The following is a 23,274-nucleotide window of genomic DNA, read 5'->3' on the forward strand; positions in this document are numbered from 1 at the left end:
CTCGCGTGTCCTTTGAGGAAACTGAAATGGGCGTCCGAGATACGGGCGCTCAGCCACCGCCGCAGCGCCCGCACATCGCTGAGTGCGCGCGCGAGGAGGCGCATCTCGGCTCACCCTGCCAAGCTTTCGCTCGCGCCATGCAAGAAGGAAAATATCAGGAGGGGCGCTCACTTGACTCTGCGTGAAGCTAAAGTGACGCCGGAAGTCGGCGTTACACCGCAATCGTGTCGGCCGAGATTATCCTCTCTCGTTTACATTTCTCGCCTGCGGCGCGGTACCACAGACGCAACCACGCCGGGCTGCGGGCCGCAGTGATCAGACCAACGGTCCAATCGCGGTATATTCCATCGCGATACAACCTATTGCAAGCCCATCTGCAATTTATGAGAACAAGCACGTATGCTGGTCGTGGCTTCATCAGAATCGTTTTGCTTTTCACCGACATCTTTCGGGCGGCCAGCGCAGGTGCGACGAGCCACAGCGCATCGACGAACAGCCCAGCAGAGGAGAACGTCGCGACGCGTTTAAGTGCTGCGGCCTGAGCTCTGATCACGGTAAGTGACGCTTCACGGAAACAAAGTTCTGCGGTGCCGAACAGGAAGCGCGTGCGGCCAGCGCGTTGAGCGGCTGGCTTACGTACGTGCAGTTTTTCTGCCGAGCCTCGTTCACTCTTGCACCGCGTCCGCCAACTTTTACTTCCCTGCGGCTCTCGAGCACACAGATCAGATTACTGCAGTCCCTTATTACTCACAGCAGGCGCTTCATTTCCATCCTTCCACGTGGCTGTTTTACGGGCCACAAATGCATCGTCCGTTGTCAAAAGCAGGAAGACTGCACAGCTGTCCCTGACGTGCAAGGTGTTTATCGTACAGGCGCCCAAATCTTTAACTGGTGTGCGCGAGCGGCGACTTTTCCGTGCGTCGGCGCCGTATGACGGGGCGCGGCTGGAAAGAGTCTGAGGCTAAGCGCATGCGGACAAAGCGCGCTCAGCTGGGCCCATCGTCTGCTAAGCTGTTTCCAGCCTCGCCCCGTCATACGGCGCCGACGCACGGAAAAGTCGCCGCTCGCGCACACCAGTTAAAGATTTGGGCGCCTGTACCTGATCTGAAGCACAGCGGTTTCAGTCTGTGATGACGCGTCAGCGCGAACCCATCGAAGAGGGGAAAAATATCCCCGCGTCGTCCTTCGTCCGTGGCGTGGTGCGCGGCGCTGCATGTGACCACGTTTCGCGCTTCTTGCTCGTTCCCACCTCGCCACAACGACGGCTGCGCGAGCAGAATCTATAGGTAACACAGCGGTACAAAATATGGAGACCAACGCAATCCAGCACACGCGGGGCCTTTGCCATGGTACTGATCCCATGGAGGAACACGTGCGAGTGAACGCAACAAAGCCGCCATTCTGGCCCTGTGAACATGGCCGCTAAAGCGAAAGGACGAAAAAAATAAAGCAATACAAAACAGAAAATACTCGTCAATTGCTCCACACTTTTCTCCTAGATTTTTTCCTTCCTCCGTGGCTCGCACCTACAACACGCGGCAGTGATATTATCGCGCTTGGACTTTATACGGAACCTCACGGGGACGCCGACGGCGGAAATGCGCCTGGAGTGTGCGTGTATCCTAGCAATAATTCGAAACAGTGTGTGTTATCGTGTCAAATGCACCTCTACAAGTCGCTGTTGTACTTTTCTTTCTGGATTCGTGGTTTTTAAAATGAATATTACGTTTCAGTCGCACTTGCGCGGGACATCAACAGTCTGAGAACTACTACTGCCGTGACGCGTGCTTCTCCCCAAAGACACGAAGGCCATTTGGAGCTGGCACAGCTGTTGTTTCACACGTGCGCAGAGTCTTGCGGCGTTGCTTTGGAGCCAGCCACTACGCCGCGCGGTGTGCGACCGCCGCAAACTGCCAGAAAAGCAAGCGGGCTGCGATGGCTCGACTCAGGGTGCGCCGCCCTATACGTGGCGCTCTGCCGCTGGCCGTAGACGGTTTCTTGATGGCAACTCTGAAGGTCGCTTGGAGAGAGAGAGAGGAAACTCGGCGAGGTGACTAAGCGCGCAATGTCTGGGAGAAAGGCAACTTAAATAGCAAGATCGATTAGCAGCCAGGACGAAATCGGCGCACAACATTCTGCACGTGTCACCATCGGAGCCTGTGCCGCAGGAAGCACTCCGGCCCTGACATTCGCGTCTTCAGCAACATTCCCGAGAGCAATAGCGCCTCAGTAGTGTCACAACGATACTCCCTTTTATACACGTTGGCGCAGCGCTGGGCAAGCTAGCAAGACTGCTTGTCATAGCTGCGTTCGGACCGAGAAATAGCTTAATGTTTTTTTTTTTTACCAGCAATAGCGTGAAATTGCTCGGCATTTAGACTGTGTAACAAATGAAAAAGATCTTTTTTTACCTTAAAAAATTAACAAACTGTGTTATACGGCTGTCATTACGTAGTTTTAGTTTCTTTTGCATTTCGTTGTGCTTCTTTTCAGGTTTTTCATTTGTAGCCTGTCGCGTCGCCTCTCATGTACGACCGCGATATTTGACCACGAGAGCGTAAACTTTATTTTCAAATCAATGCTGTTCCGAGTCCGGCGTCCTTTAAGTGGGTCTGGGCACCGCCGCGGGGCGGTTCCGAGACCTTGTCTCAAAGCGGCTTCCTCGGCTCGCTGGACGGCCCAGAGTTGTGCTGTCAGGTTCGAGGTGAGCAGTGCGGTCTTCCAGCGCGAGCGGAGGCTGGCGCTGGAAGAGACGGAGGGGTCGGCACTGGCCGACTTGTTTGTTAAGTGCTGACACTCCCATAACATGTGATTAAGTGTGGCAACCTCGCCACACGATGTGCATCTGTTCGTAGTGTAGACGTCTGGATACATGGCGTGCATGGGTCTGGGGTTTCTGCAAGAATTCGTTTGTAATTGTCTGAAGTGTACTGCTTGCGTCCTGTCTAACCTAGCGTGAGGGAATGAGTATACGCGTCTTTGTAGCTGGTAGCGTGTCGTGATGTCGTGGAACCGGGTCATGCGGTCCTCCCATGCCCAGACGCTTGCCGTACCCCGCGGGGGCTCTTCCTCCGATGATGCTCGGTGAGTGAGGCCTCGAGAAACGCGGTGAGCCGCTTCGTTGGGGGCGCTCAATCCTGTGTGTGCCAGGATCCATAGCAAATGCCTTCGGTTGTCGAAGTCTGCCTCTCCCTTGTGTATAGGATGTCGCTGAAGTATGTGATACTCCTCTTGCGAGATGCGCCCATTTGCAAAATTGCGAATGGCCGTTTGCGAACGCAGATCACGTATGCCGCTTTGGTTTGTGTGAGGGCCAGTACTACGACCGCTTCCTCTGCCGCTTTGGCATGTGCCGTGCTCATGGTGACGCTAGTGAGGTGGTTGCCTTGGTGGCTAGTAACTACCGCCACGAAACTCTTTATCTCGACAACGGGCTGCGTTGGTGAAGACTGCCTCCTTGTATGACCACGAAACGCGAGTAGTTATTTTGATTGCCGAAGTTCTGGCTTTGCTTCCACAGTGTTGTACCCTCAGCATGAAACAGTCTCGTCTAATCCGTTTATAGCTTTAAGAGTTCATTGAAATACACCATGAAACAACACAGCATCTTTGCAGCTTACGAAACAATGCTCAGCGATTTCGGGCGCGTCACCTCGACTACAATGAATGAAGAACACAAATGTGTCTCTCGGACATAGCTAAGTTCCAACAGGCAAGCTGTGAATACGCACTTTATAAAATAATGTTCTTTTTTTCATTTCCTTTTTAGATGGACGCAGAAGCATTTACGCATCAGGTAATCAATCGTGTCCTAGTTTTCAAGCCGAAGGGGCTTCTGCGATAAAGTGGGCAGAAGTGAGAAAAGCGATAAATAGCTGCAGAAGGCCTTGTGCAGGGCACAGCGTAAATGTTCACTTGAAAAGATCACTGTCAAAAACGAATGCAGACGCACATTGCACAAACAGCCACATACCATGTAAAAAAAGATAAAGAAACATAAGCGAAATGCTCAAAAATGAGCGCTAGGGTAAACACCAAAGTAATCGAACTAGATGGTTAGAGTTGCCACGAATTAAGCAATAGCAAAGCACAATTCAGAAGCCTTGCAGATGCCGTGAGCCCGTCGTTCCTGCATTAACTAGTCTGAGAAGATTGGTTTGCTTTGTAGGCTCAAAACTCGAAGGCCGTTTGAATGTTGCTTATATAAGGTGAAAAGGGAGGCTCAGTGTGAGATCTATAACTTGGTGCGTGGAGCATTTGTAATATATAGAAAATTATGTCGCCAAGAACATTTTGTGAGGCTCTTTCCACGGAAAAATATTGGATTCAGCTTCGCCTTTAAGAGTGCAACGCGATAGGGTTCCAAGACCCCTGACTGCTTTTCATACTTTCCGGCAACTGCAGCTTAAGTAACCGTAACGTTTATCGAGAAACGCTGGCTGCGAACGCCTTGGACGAAGGCGAGCTTTCCGGCAGAAACGCGGCCTCTTGTGGGGGTCGACATCGTGTTATTGTTTCGCACTTTTAATATTTCACTCTGAGAAGACCTAACATAAAGAATATGTGCTGTCCGTGTCTTTTTCCATTACGTTTGTTTGTGGGCTGCCGTTCTCGAAATTCCGAGGAATAACTTTGTATGGAATGAAAGACAAGGTTTGAGCAACCTTGGTGGTAGAGAGGTGGTTGCGCAGGCGTGGTTAGGAATTCTTTTTGCGGAGGTGAGGTGCGACGCGGGCCGCCGACGCGGGACGCCGATTTTCTGCGACACGGGCTCGTTCACGCTATCGCGTTAAAAGCATGTCGTGCAGATGGGCGGGTGGGTGACGGGGCACTTGGACGGGCCTCCGATGGACCTTCAAGGGGAGTATGGTAGCGCGATTCAAAGACGGGACAAGAGAAGACACAAAGGGACACACACAGCGCTATCTTCCAACACTGTTCATTGTCGAAAACCAGGTCGTACATATACACTCAGACCACATGAGTCACAGGCACGTGAACAGATTAACAATCAGAGCGATACATTTTGTGATATGCTAAGCCATGCGCAGAAATTTCAGTTCTTTTTCAGAGAGAGCCAATGATGGTTTGCTGATACATGAATTCCCTAGGGCATCAATCTGCTCGGCTTCTATTATAAGTCTATTGAGTTCGCACTTGTTTCTACCGGTAATGATTGTTGATTCGAAGAGAGGGGAGCACTTATGTTGCTTACAATGAAGGGAGAGAAACCCATGTGATACAAGTTTGTCGACTTCATTTTTATGTTCGCGCAGTCTATCATTAATGCATCTGCCCGACTGTCCGACGTAATACTTCCCGCACGATAAGGGTATTCGATATGTAATTGAAGTCTTACATTCTCTGAACTTCTTCCTGTGCTTAACTTGGCAGCTAGGGGCACCTTCTTTCTTTTCTGGTCTTGTTTTCCTGCACAGGCTGATTAGTTTGTTGGGTGCTGAAAAAACCACATCAGTGTTACCTCGGCGGGCAATTGTCTTTAGGTTGTGCGACAACCGGTGGATATAAGGTATCACTGTTGGTATTTTTTTCTCTCGGTTACTATCTCTTTCCGCTCGTTCAGCAGTCCCTGATTGCTGCACTTGCCGAAGTATTCCCTCTGCAACTGATGTTAGTACATGATTGGGATAGCCTGCTTCATGTAGCCGCATGGCTTGTTGTGTGAAGGCTTCGTCAGTGCAATGATGGCATGATTTAGTTACTGCATTAGTGAAACACATTTTCGCAATTCCTCTTTTTACCAGTTTAGAATGGGCTGAATGATATAACAACAACGGTTTATTTGTCCGGGGACTGTAACACCAGCAAGTTAGTTCATCACCGAAGGTAAATTTAATATCCAGAAATTTGATCTTTTGTTCTATAGGCACTTGGAACGTAGCTTCTAGAGGACAAAGGCACTCGCGTATAATATTACTAATAGCTGAACACTCTGTGTCAAAGTTGTCTGGCTGAACATTCACAAACATCAAAAGATCATCAACAAATCGAAATATTTTAACAACTTTTGTACCATTGATGCGTGAGCACAGGTCTCTGTCTAGCTTGGCTAAGTACAGGTTGCTTAAAACAGGCGCTAAGCAGGATCCTATACAGACCCCTTGTTTTTGAAGGTACGCAATGTCATTTCTTTGCACAAATGTTGACTTCATGTACAAGTCTAAAAGTTCTAAAAAATATTCAATGGTTGCGCCCGCCTTCGCACTAAATCTTACTGCCCCAAATTCATCAATACATGATTGAACACAACTTAACAATTCATTCTGTGGCAAAGAATAATACAGGTCCTTAACATCTGCTGAGAAGGCCTTTAGTCCCGCGTTACAGTTGGCCTCTACAAAGGCTAACACTTCCTCGGAATTTTTCGTGATGAACGGATCCTTAATCTCGAGTAGGTTAAGCTTGTCTAATAAATAGACTGCAATAGATTTCTTCCATGTGCCTTTCTCCGATACTATTACTCTGAACGGGACACCTTTTTCGTGAGTTTTAGCGCTAAAGAACACATCTAGACTGTCATTCTTGCTTTTTCCTATTGATTTCAATACTTTATCTAGGTTCATGTCCCGGCACATCGCTACAGCTCTGCTCTTGACTTTCGCCAGTGAAATTTCCTTGTGTTCATTGAACACGGCTTCTAGTGCTTCATTAGCTTTTTCGTTGTAGCTACCATGTGAAAATAATACAAAGCCTCCTTCTTTGTCAGCAGGTAGGACAGACAGTGCATTTTTAACTAAGTGCCCCTAGCTGCCAAGTTAAGCACAGGAAGAAGTTCAGAGAATGTAAGACTTCAATTATATATCGAATACCCTTATCGTGCGGGAAGTATTACGTCGAACAGTCGGGCAGATGCATTAATGATAGACTGCGCGAACACAAAAATGAAGTCGACAAACTTGTATCAGATGGGTTTCTCTCCCTTCATTGTAAGCAACATAAGTGCTCCCCTCTCTTCGAATCAACAATCATTACCGGTAGAAACAAGTGCGAACTCACTAGACTTATAATAGAAGCCGAGCAGATTGATGCCCTAGGGGATTCATGTATCAGCAAACCATCATTGGCTCTCTCTGAAAAAGAACTGAAATTTTTGCGCATGGCTTAGCATATCACAAGATGTATCGCTCTGATTGTTAATCTGTTCACGTGCCTGTGACTCATGTGGTCTGAGTGTATAAGTACGACCTGGTTTTCGACAATGAACAGTGTTGGAAGATATCGCTGTGTGTGTCCCTTTGTGTCTTCTCTTGTCCCGTCTTTGAATCGCGCTACCATACTCCCCTTGGAGATGCATTACCAATAAGCCCACATTGCAACCCTCGTGAACTTCATTTCTAGTACATCGGGCTCTTTTATGCATGTGATTCGAAAACCAGAAGAAACAGTTGCACTCATAGCCAAAGTGGTGTGCAAAGCCCGGTCTCTGGGGTTTTGTATGCGCGAGAAATTCCTGCCTGAAGACGTCAGAACCCTCTTCGGAGGATGCGCTCCTTCAGCAGGGCACGGGACGAGGATCCTGAATATTATGCGTGCAGAATGGCTGCGGCAAGCGCGACTTCTGAGGGCCCACCTCGGCGCACAAGTGCGCTGCACCTACGAACTTAGTGTGGCGAATAACCAAGTTCGCAAGTACTCTGCTCTGACACAACAAGTCACGGAATACCCTTGGCAACATCAACTGAGGCAGCTCCGGGTAGAAGCTTCTAAAGAGCGGCACGTTCCATCGAACCGCGCAAGTAGCAAGCTCCACATTCCCGAAGGCGTTGCCCTGCCAGAAAAGGTGCGTCAAGTCCTAGAACGAGGTCCTAAGTTCGCCATGGAAGCTAAGAGCACGAAACCGGAGCTACTTTCTCTCGTGCGGCAGACCTCCAGACGTGCAGCAGAAGACGAAGGCGTGAGAATGAACTCTGAAGGCGTGGACATCCTGAACAAATGTAAGCTTCAAAGTTCCAAGTTACCAGTGAAACACGTTGTTACGTACTTAGTTAAAAATGCACTGTCTGTCCTACCTGCTGACAAAGAAGGAGGCTTTGTATTATTTTCACATGGTAGCTACAACGAAAAAGCTAATGAAGCACTAGCAGCCGTGTTCAATGAACACAAGGACATTTCACTGGCGAAAGTCAAGAGCAGAGTTGTAGCGATGTGCCGGGACATGAACCTCGATAAAGTATTGAAATCAATAGGAAAAAGCAAGAATGACAGTCTAGATGTGTTTTTTAGCGCGAAAACTCACAAAAAAGGTGTCCCGTTCAGAGTAATAGTATCGGAGAAAGGCACATGGCAGAAATCTATTGCAGTCTATTTATTAGAAAAGCTTAACCTACTCCAGATTAAGGATCCGTTCATCACGAAAAATTCCCAGGAAGTGTTAGCCTTTGTAGAGGCCAACTGTAACGCGGGACTAAAGGCCTTCTCAGCAGATGTTAAGGACCTGTATTATTCTTTGCCACAGAATGAATTGTTAAGTTGTGTTCAATCATGTATAGATGAATTTGGGGCAGTAAGATTTAGCACGAAGACGGACACAACCGTTGAATATTTTTTAGAACTTTTAGACTTGTACATGAAGACAACATTTGTGCAAAGAAATGACATTGCGTACCTTCAAAAACAAGGGGTCTGTATAGGATCCTGCTTAGCGCCTGTTTTAAGCAACCTGTACTTAGCCAAGCTAGACAGAGACCTGTGCTCACGCATCAATGATACAAAAGTTGTTAAAATATTTCGATTTGTTGATGATCTTTTGATGTTTGTGAATGTTCAGCCAGACAACTTTGACACAGAGTGTTCAGCTATTAGTAATATTATACGCGAGTGCCTTTGTCCTCTAGAAGCTACGTTTGAAGTGCCTATAGAACAAAAGATCAAATTTCTGGATATTAAATTTACCTTCGGTGATGAACTAACTTGCTGGTGTTACAGTCCCCGGACAAATAAACCGTTGTTGTCATATCATTCAGCCCATTCTAAACTGGTAAAAAGAGGAATTGCGAAAATGTGTTTCACTAACGCACTAACTAAATCATGCCATCATTGCACTGACGAAGCCTTCACACAACAAGCCATGCGGCTAAATGAAGCAGGCTATCCCAATCATGTACTGACATCAGTTGCAGAGGGAATACTTCGGCAAGTGCAGCAATCAGGGACTGCTGAACGAGCGGAAAGAGATAGTAACCGAGAGAAAAAAATACCAACAGTGATACCTTATATCCACCGGTTGTCGCACAACCTAAAGAAAATTGCCCGCCGAGGTAACACTGATGTGGTTTTTTCAGCACCCAACAAACTAATCAGCCTGTGCAGGAAAACAAGACCAGAAAAGAAAGAAAGTGCCCCTAGCTGCCAAGTTAAGCACAGGAAGAAGTTCAGAGAATGTAAGACTTCAATTACATATCGAATACCCTTATCGTGCGGGAAGTATTACGTCGGACAGTCGGGCAGATGCATTAATGATAGACTGCGCGAACATAAAAATGAAGTCGACAAACTTGTATCAGATGGGTTTCTCTCCCTTCATTGTAAGCAACATAAGTGCTCCCCTCTCTTCGAATCAACAATCATTACCGGTAGAAACAAGTGCGAACTCACTAGACTTATAATAGAAGCCGAGCAGATTGATGCCCTAGGGGATTCATGTATCAGCAAACCATCATTGGCTGTCTCTGAAAAGAACTGAAATTTTTGCGCATGGCTTAGCATATCACAAAATGTATCGCTCTGATTGTTAATCTGTTCACGTGCCTGTGACTCATGTGGTCTGAGTGTATATGTACGACCTGGTTTTCGACAATGAACAGTGTTGGAAGATAGCGCTGTGTGTGTCCCTTTGTGTCTTCTCTTGTCCCGTCTTTGAATCGCGCTACCATACTCCCCTTGAAGATGCATTACCAACAAGCCCACATTGCATCCCTCGTGAAATCCGATGGACGTGCCCTGAAACCGTTAACAAGTGCCGGTAACATAATTCATTGCATCTGAATAGGGCATTTTTGTAAGAATAGGTCACGGTTAGCGGAGAGAAGGTATAAGTTAAAATAATTTTGCTGATTATAGCAACACATTAGCTACTGTTGTTCCCACGTTAAATATCATATGTTTTCAAATAACACTATTCAATCTGCGTATGTTATAAGATGATTTTTGGTACGAAATATTCGGCTGACAAAGTCGGAATAAGCAGACAGCTTTATTTTTTGTTTTTGTAATGCGAAAGCATTAGTTGCCCCGTTGCGCGAAAATCCGTCGTAGTCGGCGTGACCGAAAGATGGTACCAAAAATGGCCGACGGCGCATAGAGTAATAACATGTCAAAAAATGCTCGGATTGAGGTCAAATAAGAATTTATCACTAAAACAAAGATTGGTATACTTCGGTCATAGCGGGAATCCAATCCGGACCCTTGGAGTGCGACGCTTCCCGGATGCCACGGCACCTGCGCGGTTCCGGCTGACTACGTCATTGGGCACGTGGCGCCACATCACTGGTGTATGAAATGAGCGCGTCATGACGTTCCGAGGCGTACAAACGGTACAACGCTTTCGCATTCCCACACGTGAGAAGGCTTAAGTGTCTCTGCCATTTTCTCGTCGCGCACTGATTATTAACTCTGCCGAACGTCTCCCTCGATAAAAGTTCCTGTGCCTGCTTCCATGAAAAATGCGCTTTAACGTCTCCCCGTAGCGGAAGGCATGTGGGCGGGATTCGCGAGCAAGCACTTGCGGGGGCGACATGCTCCCTGGTGAGTCATTGGATTTGCCGTCTTTAATGAACTCGCGGTGGCAGCTCCCGAAATTCCGCAATAATTTTCCGTATTGATTGAGAATAAGTGGTTGGTGGCACGTGGAGCCTTCGATTCGCGGTTAACGCCGGATTAGGTCTCGTGGTGGAAACTCTCTCAAAAGCCCCGCTGGGCGCTTTTAATTAAGAGTACGCCGGGTCTCCGTATCGACGACGTGCAGGTTCCATCGCGGGTCTTGAACTGCCAGTGCATTGCAGAACGTTCTGCGAGCGGCGACTAGGCGTCGTAGCCGAGGCTCGACTGCGGCGTCGACGAGGCTCGGCGATTTCGAAGAGGCTGCGCGTGAGACGCGGCGAGCCACGTCCGTCGTCAACGCCCCCGCGCCAACCATACGAGCGAGTCAACATTTTCGTCGTCTCGCGTCACCAACGAGACCTCGGCGCTCGGTAGCGTTCACGAGAGGAAATGGCGCGGACGTTTGCTGCTGAAAGCGAGAAAACCGTCACAGTTCCAGAAACGGACAATTTCAGTCGAATGTTGTGCTTAACTGCGCCAAACTACGGGACTCCGACATTTCGTACGCACACTTAGGCAGCGTTCGTGTCCAGTAGACTCCGCCTTTCGGAAAGCTGTTTCAGCGGCTTATCGGACAGTCAAAGGTATTCGGGATAATCTTTTCCGTTAGATACCAAGCATTGGCAATGCCTGCCTGTCGACAAACGGCGGCCTAAGCGCGCGGCACTCGGTCCGCTTGAGGTAACCACTGCGACCGAAGTGCAGAGGCGACAGACTAGAAATCCGCTTTCACAAAGACGCGTGGTTCAACTGCTTATCAACCAACAGACCTGCCATGCGAAAAGCAGACAAAGGAATAAACGAAATAAATCAGAACCGGGTGCCTCAGCTTTGCTGCAGCTGGCCAGGAAAAAGAACAATGCGGATGTTTGAGAGTGCGCGGTCATTCGTCAAGTGCACGGTGGGAAACACAACAAGTGGCGCCATCTATTGCAGCGTGCACGCAGAGCCTCTTGTCCACAGCGCATTGCATCGCAAAGGAGGGGAGCAAGCAGAATGCTCGAGGGAAGCAATTAGGCAAAAAACAACAAAATAAATAGGAGCAAGAAAATGGAACAACAAGGATTATTATTTTTCTGCCCGACAGGTTGTTCTCGGAGAGATCGACCGCGCCTAGGGCGAGAAAACATCGCTAACGAAGCGTCTCGAACCGCGGCCTGCACACCAGTGTCGTTCGATAATTTTAAATTGCTCGCCTCAGTAAGTGACACGCTCAAAGTTGGATTCCTTTTTTTTTCTTCCACTTTCCACAGGGAGAAAAGTATTGAAAAGGACAGCGTGGCGTCTGGGATAACGCGACACGCTTCAGTAAAGAACAAATTTGTCTGCAATGCACACACAGAGAAGAGCAAAAACTGAGTTTCACGGTGGGCTGGTGGCCTTCCGAGCTTTGGCTGGAAATTTTTCGTGCGCTCATTAAGCTCGCAGTACGAGAGACACCCCTCGCGGATACACGGCTCGGTTTACGTCACGAGTGGCCGCTGACCAATCAGAGCCGCCGCAACTATGCGCCGAGCCACCTGGGGCTGCCAGAAAACGAGAGATCCTTAATGATTGCTTTCCGCGCAATCCGATCATCCGGCGGCGCGCTTTCTCTGTTCAGGCCTGCTTTACTTCGCAGCACACAAACACACGCATATATATATATATATATATATATATATATATATATATATATATATATATATATATATATATATATATATATATATATATATATATATATATATATATATATATATATAGAACAAGAAGAAACGATACCGAGGGGCCTGTTTTTTCGCTAGTCACAACCACATAAAGCCAACAGAAAATGTCAGCACACAAATCACAGGAGAAATTACTTGCTAATTTTTTTAATTGAAATGTAGCGAGTATATATATATATATATATATATATATATATATATATATATATATATATATATATATATATATATATATATATATATATGAAGATTAAATTGGCCGAAAGGGCAACTGGCTGTAGGTGGGATATGAACCCGCGTTTTCGCATTACGCGCGCGATGCTCTTATCAGTGAAGCTACCGCGGCGCAGTTTTCCCGTCCACTTTCTTGGGTATTTACGTGTACTAAAGCTAGACCTGGCATTGTTAGTCAGCGCCACCACTCAAGGCCTTGGTGGCGGAGGTAGAACACCCTTTCTGCCGCAAGGCGTCGCGTGGTACGTGAACTTGGGAGAGGGCTACTGGCCATCAAACCCTCGTATGCTAACTGAAGGCATCAATGCAGCCGAAGACGAGACCCTCGCTATGTAATGAACAAGAAGAAAGCGAGCCGAGGGGCCGGGTCTTCGCAAGTATCAACCACATAAAGGGAACAGACAGTGACACAAGGAAATCACAAAGAATTACGTGTTTACTTTTTATTTGAAATGTAGAAATTAAACATATAAATGAAAGTGGGCGGATAGACAACTCTCCGCCGGTGTAACCCACGTGTTCGCTTACGAGTGTTGGCGCTGTCAGGCACTCCCAGGTAGCAAAAGGCGGTCTCGTTCTGTGCCGAGAACCATTGTAGACGCAAGCAGGACGCCCTGCTTGTGTCTGGGCAGCCATATCTCCGTCCCTTCGTTCTTTTCAGTTATCATCACTCACTTTGTCGGCTGACCTACTTAGTAAAACTCTTGCTTGGGCTAGTTGGTTCATGCTTGAAGTAGTGAAGGCAAGGCGCAGAAGACCAGGACTCAAGGAGAGGAACACAAACGACAGGACCGGCAGGACAAACTAGAAGAATCGGTAGGGCCGACTAACGCCTCAACAATTCGGTATGACTTTGGTTTATGTGCCTGGACGGTAGCACTTCGACGCCGATTGCCTCCCAAGGTCACCGATCGAGCCAGGCGAAGTCACAAAAGATGGCGAAGACATTGCGTTTAAAAGAAGATATAGGCGTGGCCACTATTACCCGCCAGCGGTGGCAAGACAACACGCTGAATCTTCTCGTTTATATATTTTAAAGCGCCAGACTATATATCGACGCGCCCAGAACACTTGTAAGAAGCCTGTCATCATTCTGTGTGCGCGAGGTTCTCTCTTTAAAAAAACAAACAAAATTTTCTCCAAGCGGTAGCAGCCACGTACTTGTCCCAACGCGATGAAGCCTTACAACCCCGCCACGATCGATGAACTCGCCATTTCGGCTGCACGCGGACCGAGTCGAGCAGAAGTGCTGCCGGCCAAGGCCGTTGTCATGCATTGGGTGCGCAGCGCTTGCCAAGGTGGGATGCACCTTCTCGGGCCATTCTCGACTTGGAACACTTGAAGTATAGTAATACTCATGGCCGCAGGGTTAGCGCTAAACTTACACGCGACGAAAGAAAGACACAGCACGACGGATAAAGCGCTGGCTTTCAACGTACGCATGCTATTGGGAATGTCTTTATGTAAGCGCCTTAAAATTAAAATTATTCTGGAGTGTCCGTATAATAGCATTCGCAGCAAACTACGGATCCAACTCATTGTGCTTGTCGGTTCAAGCGATGCTTTGTTTTTGTGAACAACTCTGCTCTTGTTTAGCTACCACTTATATTATTATTATTGTTGCTATTTGCTTTCAAAACATATATACGCATGGCCAGAAAGGGAAAGCGAGGAGCGGGCTGGCAACTGCCACAGGAAGAGGCACATTGCCTGCCTACTGTTCAGAAAGGAGGAGACAGAAACACAGATATGGAAGACAAGAAGGGGAGGACGGAGGAAAGAGAGTGGAAGATGACAAATCTAAAAGATTAAAGTAGAACACACATAACAGCTTTCACTCACAGCACATGTCGCACATAGTAGGGCCGGTCACTTCAGGTCATGTTACTACATAAGTTTAAAATATAGTAGCGTCTGAGGTATTATCATTTGAAAAATGTAAATAGCTACAAATGTGAACCTAAGTTAGTTTCTATTAGGAACCTAAAGAGAGCGCGATGCACCTGATCGCGTCGAGACGCACAGCCAGCGGGGTACAAATATTTGTCGAGCGATGTACACCGCAGGCCAAGGAGATGATAGTGCCTCAGTAGCGACGTGCGCTGCGCAATGAAAGGGTGACACTCGAATATCAGGCGCTGAACTGTCTGGAAGCTACCTCTTGTAAGTACAGTAAGAGCACCCAACCAAGGTAAGCACATTTTAACCGTGAAGCAGCTCGCTCAACCTTTAAATTGAGCTTCTCGAAGGGATATGCGGATACCACGCATGACGACGAAAGCGGGACAGCGACTGTAGGAAAACAATGGAATAATGGAACTGGAATGACGACAATGGAATGGTCACAAAAGCACGATCACGACTGTATTTGCAAGGACAGAATGACTAAGATGAAATGACGACGGCAGCGTAGCGGTAGCGCATGAAGCCACTCGAATGATTATTACAGAGGGACGACGACGTAATGACGACGATGGTACAAAGACGATGGCGGGACGACGGCGCGACGACAGCGGTATGAAGATGCTAAAATGACGGCGACGGCGCGACGACAGCGATATGAAGATGCTAAAATGACGGCGACGGCGCGATGACAGCGGTATGAAGTTGCTCAAATGACGACGACGGCGCGACGACAGCGGTACGAAGATGCTCAAATGACGACGACGGCGCGACGACCGCGGTATGAAGATGCTAAAATGACGGCGACGGAGCGACGAGAGTGGTATGAAGATGCTAAAATGACGGCGACGGCGCGATGACAGCGGAATGAAGTTGCTAAAATTACGGCGACGGCGCGACGACAGCGGTACGAAGATGCTCAAATGACGACGACGGCGCGACGACAGCGGTACGAAGATGCTCAAATGACGACGACGGCGCGACGACAGCGGTACGAAGATGCTCAAATGACGACGACGGCGCGACGACCGCGGTATGAAGATGCTCAAATGACGACGACGGCGCGATGACAGCGGTATGAAGTTGCTCAAATGACGACGACGGCGCGACGACAGCGGTACGAAGATGCTCAAATGACGACGACGGCGCGACGACCGCGGTATGAAGATGCTAAAATGACGGCGACGGAGCGACGAGAGTGGTATGAAGATGCTAAAATGACGGCGACGGCGCGATGACAGCGGTATGAAGTTGCTCAAATGACGACGACGGCGCGACGACAGCGGTACGAAGATGCTCAAATGACGACGACGGCGCGACGACAGCGGTACGAAGATGCTCAAATGACGACGACGGCGCGACGACCGCGGTATGAAGATGCTAAAATGACGGCGACGGCGCGACGGCAGCGGTATGAAGATGCCAAAATGACGGCGACGGCGGGATGAAAATGGAATGACGATACCAGAATGGCAACGACCGTATGACGACGATGGCAGGGCAACTGGTTAACGGCACTGGAAGGCATGACGATGGCATAACAGCAGTGGGATGACGACACTGGAATGTGACGACGTTGCAATAACGACGACGGGACAAAAGCGGATGAAGCTTGAAGTACGACTGTATAACGACGACGGATGACCTATAATGATAATGTCATCCCGGTGACTGCATAATTACGACGGCATGATGACACTGGTATGAGTGTCATAGAGTGGCGACGATAGAAGTACCACAATGGCACGACTACGACGGCATGATGACGACGACATGAAGACAATGGGATGACTAAGCTGTAATTATGACGATGAAATGAAGATGATGGCACGGCCGCGATGACATCCCTACGTCTGCTTATAAACTATAGGGTCATGACACTAAACTCTAACCATAACAGAATGACGACAATGTAACGATCACAGCGCCATGACTGCAGTACGATAATGGCATAACGATGATGGAATGATAAAAGAGGGAATGACGACGATAGAAAGACGATGACGAGCTAGCGCAACTTGTGGCCGGCAAAGTTGTTTTGTGTGCTAGTGTTTCGGCAAGGCAGCAGCAGCAGTTTAAGAGGCAAAGAAAGCTGTAAACAATTACTATTTCTCAACTGGCCTCACTTACGTGGGGTGATCAATCCATATTTAAAACTTGGCGCGTGATAGTTTGGACTGCCTGTATGTCGTAGTCTAAATATTTCCGTAGTTGTTTATTTTGACTTGATTATGTTTGACTCAATACGTTTGGGATCTGTTATTGCTGGTAAACCTTGACCGTAAGGTAGTAAGCGTGCTCCTTTTTCAGTTCCAGTCCTTCATGTTTATCACTGGCATCGTACTTGACCAACTTCCTTACTCGCACCAGTGCTTAATCTATATTTACACCACAGGACTGGTTGCAGGCTCAGTGAGCGGATGAGCATGACGTAGTTCAGTGCCACCGAATCACGCGACGCCTGCTCGATGACTACTTTCTGTGGCAATAAAGGGAAAGCTCTACGAGGGTGAGTGAGAGCGCCTAGGGGCTAATAGCTTACTGCATTATTAATGGCGAAGATGTGCACGGCTTTTAATTCATAATTTCGCATTATTTCTTCAAATCCTGGCAGTTGGATGACAAGCGCATTAGAAGCACCAATGGCGGCTGTTTCATCCGTATTTTTTCACTTCAACATTGTTTTAAATTACCACTATAAACACCCTGCACATTCACAATAATTTAAGATGTATACACAAACAAAGTTTGCTATATTTTTGAAAAAGAGGTGGCTCACAATCAAATCTTAGTTTTGGCACGTAAAAGAACAGAATTAATTAATTTTTGAAAGAGGAGGAGGTAGCGAATTAACAATTATTTCTAATGGTAAGGACAGCCAATGACTAGAGGGAGGGAGGGAAAGAGAAAAGCCGAAGGCAGAGATGTTAATACATGCCTAGAGAATGAATATGTTGCTGTATGTCCACCTCGCTTCAAATTGCTTGCATGCTTTCGTGATCCTGAAAAAAAAAAGCCAGCCTGCTTCAGTGACCCCTTCGGCAGAGTCTTTTATCAACAGCGTGTGAAAGGCACATGAACGATCTATGTCCCAGTATTGCTTCTCTTTCCAGTAAGCAAAGCTAACAACTCACGCAAAACAGAGAAATTCTTTTAATAAGTTGCAACATTTAATAGGGATAGAAACATCGTCACTTGCATGCAGAGGTCATAAATATATGCAGGGTGTCCAAATTACCTATGATCCACTAAGGTAAAAAAAATAGCAATTGCGTTACTCGGAGAAAACATAGTGCATATTGTTTCCAGTACAGTGTAGTAGCCGCCAGTATTTTTTTTCATTACTGAGAGTTATTTAGGTATAACTGTAAATAATTATCTAACTCCAGGCGTACTATCCAAATTATCAAAGTGTCAGTGAGGCATTTGTAGGCACAGCCAAGGGACATCTAACTGCTGCATTTTCAGCGACGTACTAATTGCGTACTAGCTTTTTCCGCCTGATAATCTCCGCGAAATATGAATAATACCATGTGACTGCGCTCCCACCCGCATCATATAGCAACGCCCTCCAACAGGCTCTCCCTGAATCAGTCAGGACGAAATAAAGGAAATAAAGAAAAACATTTGTGGTTGAGTTAGTTCCTGATCTGCCTCGCCCCGACTGAACCCGTCGCGTTTGGTGTTAGTTGGAAACAAGTTGTCATAGCTGTTCTCTTAGCGCAGACAAAGTGCACGGATGGTTCTTTTTTTTTTTTTGCCCCAAAACCTATCGCCATAAAAGCCAATTGACAACCTCAGTGCAAAGGTTTAAAGGTGCGTTTTGTTTTGTCCCATTTGCCATGTGTTTCTTAATGAGGAGAAGGTAAGCATTATCCTTCCCTTGGGAGCTGCACATGGCCGCAAATATATATCATTCATGGAAGTGTGGCAGTAGATCAAAACGCATCGACTATAATCAGAAATTATGAAAACCTGAGACAAACCGGCAGCTTCCAGAAACAGTGGTGGAGGATTCAATCTTTGAATCCAAGCCTACGCACGGATAGTCTAGCATTTATGGCCTCAAACTCTCATGCTAGCGTGCGGCACGTGGCCACCCAAGTACCAATTTCCAAGTCATCAGTTTGGAGGATCCTAAATCACTCGGCCTTTCAGTCGTACCACCTTATCCTGCCACAATCTTGGAAGATAGGGCACGTCAGAATTGTATAGATTTCTCGAATTGGTTTCTCACAAACGTCACCGGATTTTTGAGCAACATCGGGCGCACAGATGAAGCCATTTTTTTGCAGAAACGGCCAGGTGAGTTTGCATAATGCACACATTGGAGTGACTCCAATCCACACTGGGTAAAGCGCACTCGGCCCAGTACCAGTGGGCGTTCAATGTGTGGTGCGGAAAGTACACCCGTGCCGTAATCGGTGCCATCTTCGATCACACACTGATTGGATAGGGTTACGTGGACGAAATCTTTGAAGGAGCAGTGGATGAGTTTCTCAGTGAAGTCCCGCTGTCACGTCTTCCACTTCTGTGGTATCAGCAAAATGGGGCTCCAGCACACAGCAGCAGCCGAGCTCGCAACTTGGTGGATGCGACTTTTCATTCGCAATAAATTAGAAGGCGCGGGCCTGTCAGTTAGCCGGCTAGGTGACCTGACCTCTCTCCACTCGATTTCTTTTTTGGGGGTTATGTGAAAGATGCTGTTTACTTGATCGAAACGATGACCTCAGAAGAGCTCAAGGCAAGGATAACCGATGTCTGCCGTAGATTTTCAGCGTCGGTTTTCAAGAAAGCCACTGCAGACGTGATAAAGCGGACTCAGTACTGCGTAGCTGCAGAAGGACACCTATTCGAACACGTCCTCTAGGCATCAACGGCACTTACGAATTCACATATAATAAAGGCATACTGAAATCTGATGGTTTCCTTTTTCTGTTGTTTTTTGTGCAGACGTCCTGATTAGCAACTGGGCTCACTTAAAAGTGGTACATTTACTTTCTTGAACACAACGGTTTTGACTTATATGGCCACACGTGTCTCTTCCGGGCATGTTTATTCGCTTTTATTTTTTGCCACAAGCTTGTTTTTGCAGCAGTTATACACTCACATGAAAAATAGCCGTTATCTTAATTTATCTTAGATCAGAAGCATATTTATGGCGCTAGATGTGCATCTATATTTCGCGCATAAATTTTCTGCTTTGCAGTGCGAGCAAAGCCGGAAATTTCCGGCTTTGCGCGGTGCGAGCAAAGCCGGAATTTTGAAATTCTATTGCTTTTCGCGTTTTGTGCGCGGTGGGAGCGGCAGTTCAGCCGCGTTAGCAAGGTGCTTTTTTTATAACTGTGATCAGTCGGCCTTGAGAGACGGATAAGTGTGACGCAGAAAGGAGAGGAAGGAATAGCTGCTGTTGGTGCTCCTACTGCACCATTATCAATGTGATGCGCTGTTTTTTCGGGTTTGCGACAGGCAAAGCAGTTGCTTTCAATCAGCTTATTTGAGGGCGCTGCCTTATGATGCGGGTGGAAACGCAGTCACGTGATATTTTTCATATTTCGTGGGGTTTTTTATTAGCAGGAAAAAATTAGTACGCAATTAGAGCTTCGCTGAACACACCACAATTAGATGTTATTTAAGGACGTCTGGGGGTGCCTACAAATGCCTCACTGACACTTGGATAATTAGGACAGTACTTCTCGAGTTAGATAATTAAAATTACGTAAGAAAATCTCAGTAATGAAAAAATTACTGGGGCCTACGCCACTGTACTGGAAACTATATGCAACAGGTGCACGCAATATGCACGCAATTGCTCTTCTTTAAAGACTCAGTACATGATAGTTGGGACCACCCTGTATAATTCACTCAATACCCGAAATGAGGCCAAACAGGATTCACTCGAAATCAGAATCAGCAGCAGCCGTGCGCAGCAGCAGTATAACAGTAAAAAAAGAGTGAGAGACAGAGAGAGAGAGAGAGAGAGAGCCTGCAGTTTCTCCGGAAAAGCGAACCACTATTAGTGATAGCGAGGTATACGACAAATACAAGAAGCGAGATTACATCACCGAGAGACGCCAGATTCTTGGTGTTGCGAGAAGACTCAGGCTGACTACGAGGTAATATAAGCCCGCCGTGACTTCAGAGGAGGATTCGTCAAGGTACCACGAAGTTTCTTCAAGTGCAACTGTTATACAACAACAATCCAACCCCGGCCCTCAGTCCCCAGCAGCCGCGAAGCAACTGACCGCGGCAGCGGTCAGATCCGTGACGCTGCAGATTGTGCTAAGAATACCTGGCTCCGGACAGGCCGCCATTGGAATCTGAACCTGGCAACGTTTAACGTTAGAACGTTATCTAGTGAGGCGAGTCTAGCAGTGTTATTGGAGGAATTAGGGGGTAGTAAATGGGATATAATAGGGTTCAGTGAGGTTAGGAGGACAAAAGAAGCATATACAGTGCTAAAAAGCGGGCACGTACTGTGCTACCGGGGCTTAGCGGAGAGACGAGAACTAGGAGTCGGATTCCTGATTAATAAGGAAGTAGTTGGTAACATACATGAATTCTATAGCATTAACGAGAGGGTGGCAGGTCTTGTTGTGAAACTTAATAAGAGGTACAAATTGAAGGTGGTACAAGTCTATGCCCCTACATGCAGTCATGATGACCAGGAAGTCGAAAGCTTTTATGAAGACGTGGAATCGGCGATGGGTAAAGTCAAAACAAAATACACTGTACTGATGGGTGACTTCAATGCCAGGGTAGGCAAGAAGCAGGCTGGAGACAAGTCAGTGGGTGAATATGGCATAGGCTCTAGGAATAGCAGAGGAGAGTTATTAGTAGAGTTTGCAGAACAGAATAACATGCGGATAATGAATACCTTTTTCCGCAAGCGGGTTAGCCGAAAGTGGACGTGGAGGAGCCCAAATGGTGAGACTAGAAATGAAATCGACTTCATACTCTGCGCGAACCCTGGCATCATACAAGATGTAGACGTGCTCGGCAAGGTACGCTGCAGTGACCATAGGATGGTAAGAACTCGAATTAGCCTTGACTTGAGGAGGGAACGGAAGAAACTGGTACACAAGAAGCCAATCAATGAGTTAGCGGTAAGAGGGAAACTAGAGGAATTCCGGATCAAGCTACAGAACAGGTATTCGGCTTTAACTCAGGAAGAGGACCTTAGTGTTGAAGCAATGAACGACAATCTGATGCGCATCATTAAGGAGTGAGCAAGAGAAGTCGGTGGTAACACCTTTAGACAGGAAACCAGTAAGCTATCGCAGGAGACGAAAGATCTGATCAAGAAACGCCAATGTTTGAAAGCCTCTAACCCTACAGCTAGAATAGAACTGGCAGAACTTTCTAAGCTAATCAACATGCGTAAGACTGCGGACATCAGGAACTATAATATGGATAGAATTGAACAGGCTCTCAGGAACGGAGGAAGCCTGAAAACAGTGAAGAAGAAACTAGGAAAAGGCAAGAATCAGATGTGTGCGTTAAGAGACAAAGCCGGCAATATCGTTACTAATATGGATGAGATAGTTCAAGTGGCTGAGGACTTATACAGAGATTTGTACAGTACCGGTGCCACCAATGAAGATAACGGAAGAGAAATTAGTCCACAGGAATTCGAAATCCCAAAGGTAACGCCGGAAGAAGTAAAGAAAGCCTTGCGAGCTATGCAAAGGGGGAAGACAGCTGGGGAGGATCAGGTAACAGCAGATTTGTTGAAGGATGGTGATCAGATTGTTCTAGAGAAACTGGCCACCCTGTATACGCAATGCCTCATAACCTCGAGCGTACCGGAATCTTGGAAGAAAGCTAAAATAATCCTAATCCATTAGAAAGGGGACGCCAAAGACTTGAAAAATTATAGACCGATCAGCTTACTGTCCGTTGCCTACAAAGTATTTACTAAGTTAATCGCAAATAGAATCAGGAACACCTTAGACTTCTGTCAACCAAAGGACCAGGCAGGATTCCGTAAAGGCTACTCAACAATAGACCATATTCACACTATCAATCAAGTGATAGAGAAATGTGCAGAATATAACCAACCCTTAGATATAGCTATCATTGATTACGAGAAAGCGTTAGATTCAGCCGAAACCTCAGCAGTCATGGAGGCATTACGGAATCAGGGTGTAGATGAGCCATATGTAAAAATACTGGAGGATATCTATAGCGGCTCCACAGCCACCGTAGTCCTCCACAAAGAAAGTAACAAAATCCCAATAAAGAAAGGCGTCAGACAGGGAGATACGATCTCTCCAATGCTATTCACAGCATGTTTACAGGCGGTATTCAGAGACCTGGAGTGGGAAGAATTGGGGATAAAAGTTGATGGAGAATACCTTAGCAACTTGCGATTCGCTGATGATATTGCCTTGCTTAGTAACTCAGGAGACCAATTGCAATGCATGCTCACTGACCTGGAGAGGCAAAGCAGAAGGGTGGGTCTGAAAATTAATCTGCAGAAAACTAAAGTAATGTTTAACAGTCTCGGAAGAGAACAGCAGTTTACGATAGGTAGCGAGGCACTGGAAGTGGTAAGGGAATACATCTACTCTGGGCAGGTAGTGACCAC

General features: G+C 47.0%; 1 long non-coding RNA gene across 1 annotated transcript in view; it reads left to right on the top strand.

Annotated features, from left to right (window-relative positions):
* The first annotated feature begins 210 nt into the window (after positions 1–210).
* The window catches only part of LOC142584471 (uncharacterized), a 55,468-nt gene continuing 32,404 nt past the window's right edge, over positions 211–23,274 (top strand). The window contains exon 1 of the long non-coding RNA XR_012828799.1: positions 211–554. This is a non-coding gene — a long non-coding RNA (uncharacterized LOC142584471). The remainder of the gene's footprint in view (positions 555–23,274) is intronic.

This window comes from Dermacentor variabilis, chromosome 6 (genome assembly GCF_050947875.1).
Source record: "Dermacentor variabilis isolate Ectoservices chromosome 6, ASM5094787v1, whole genome shotgun sequence".
Classification (NCBI taxonomy): domain Eukaryota; kingdom Metazoa; phylum Arthropoda; class Arachnida; order Ixodida; family Ixodidae; genus Dermacentor; species Dermacentor variabilis.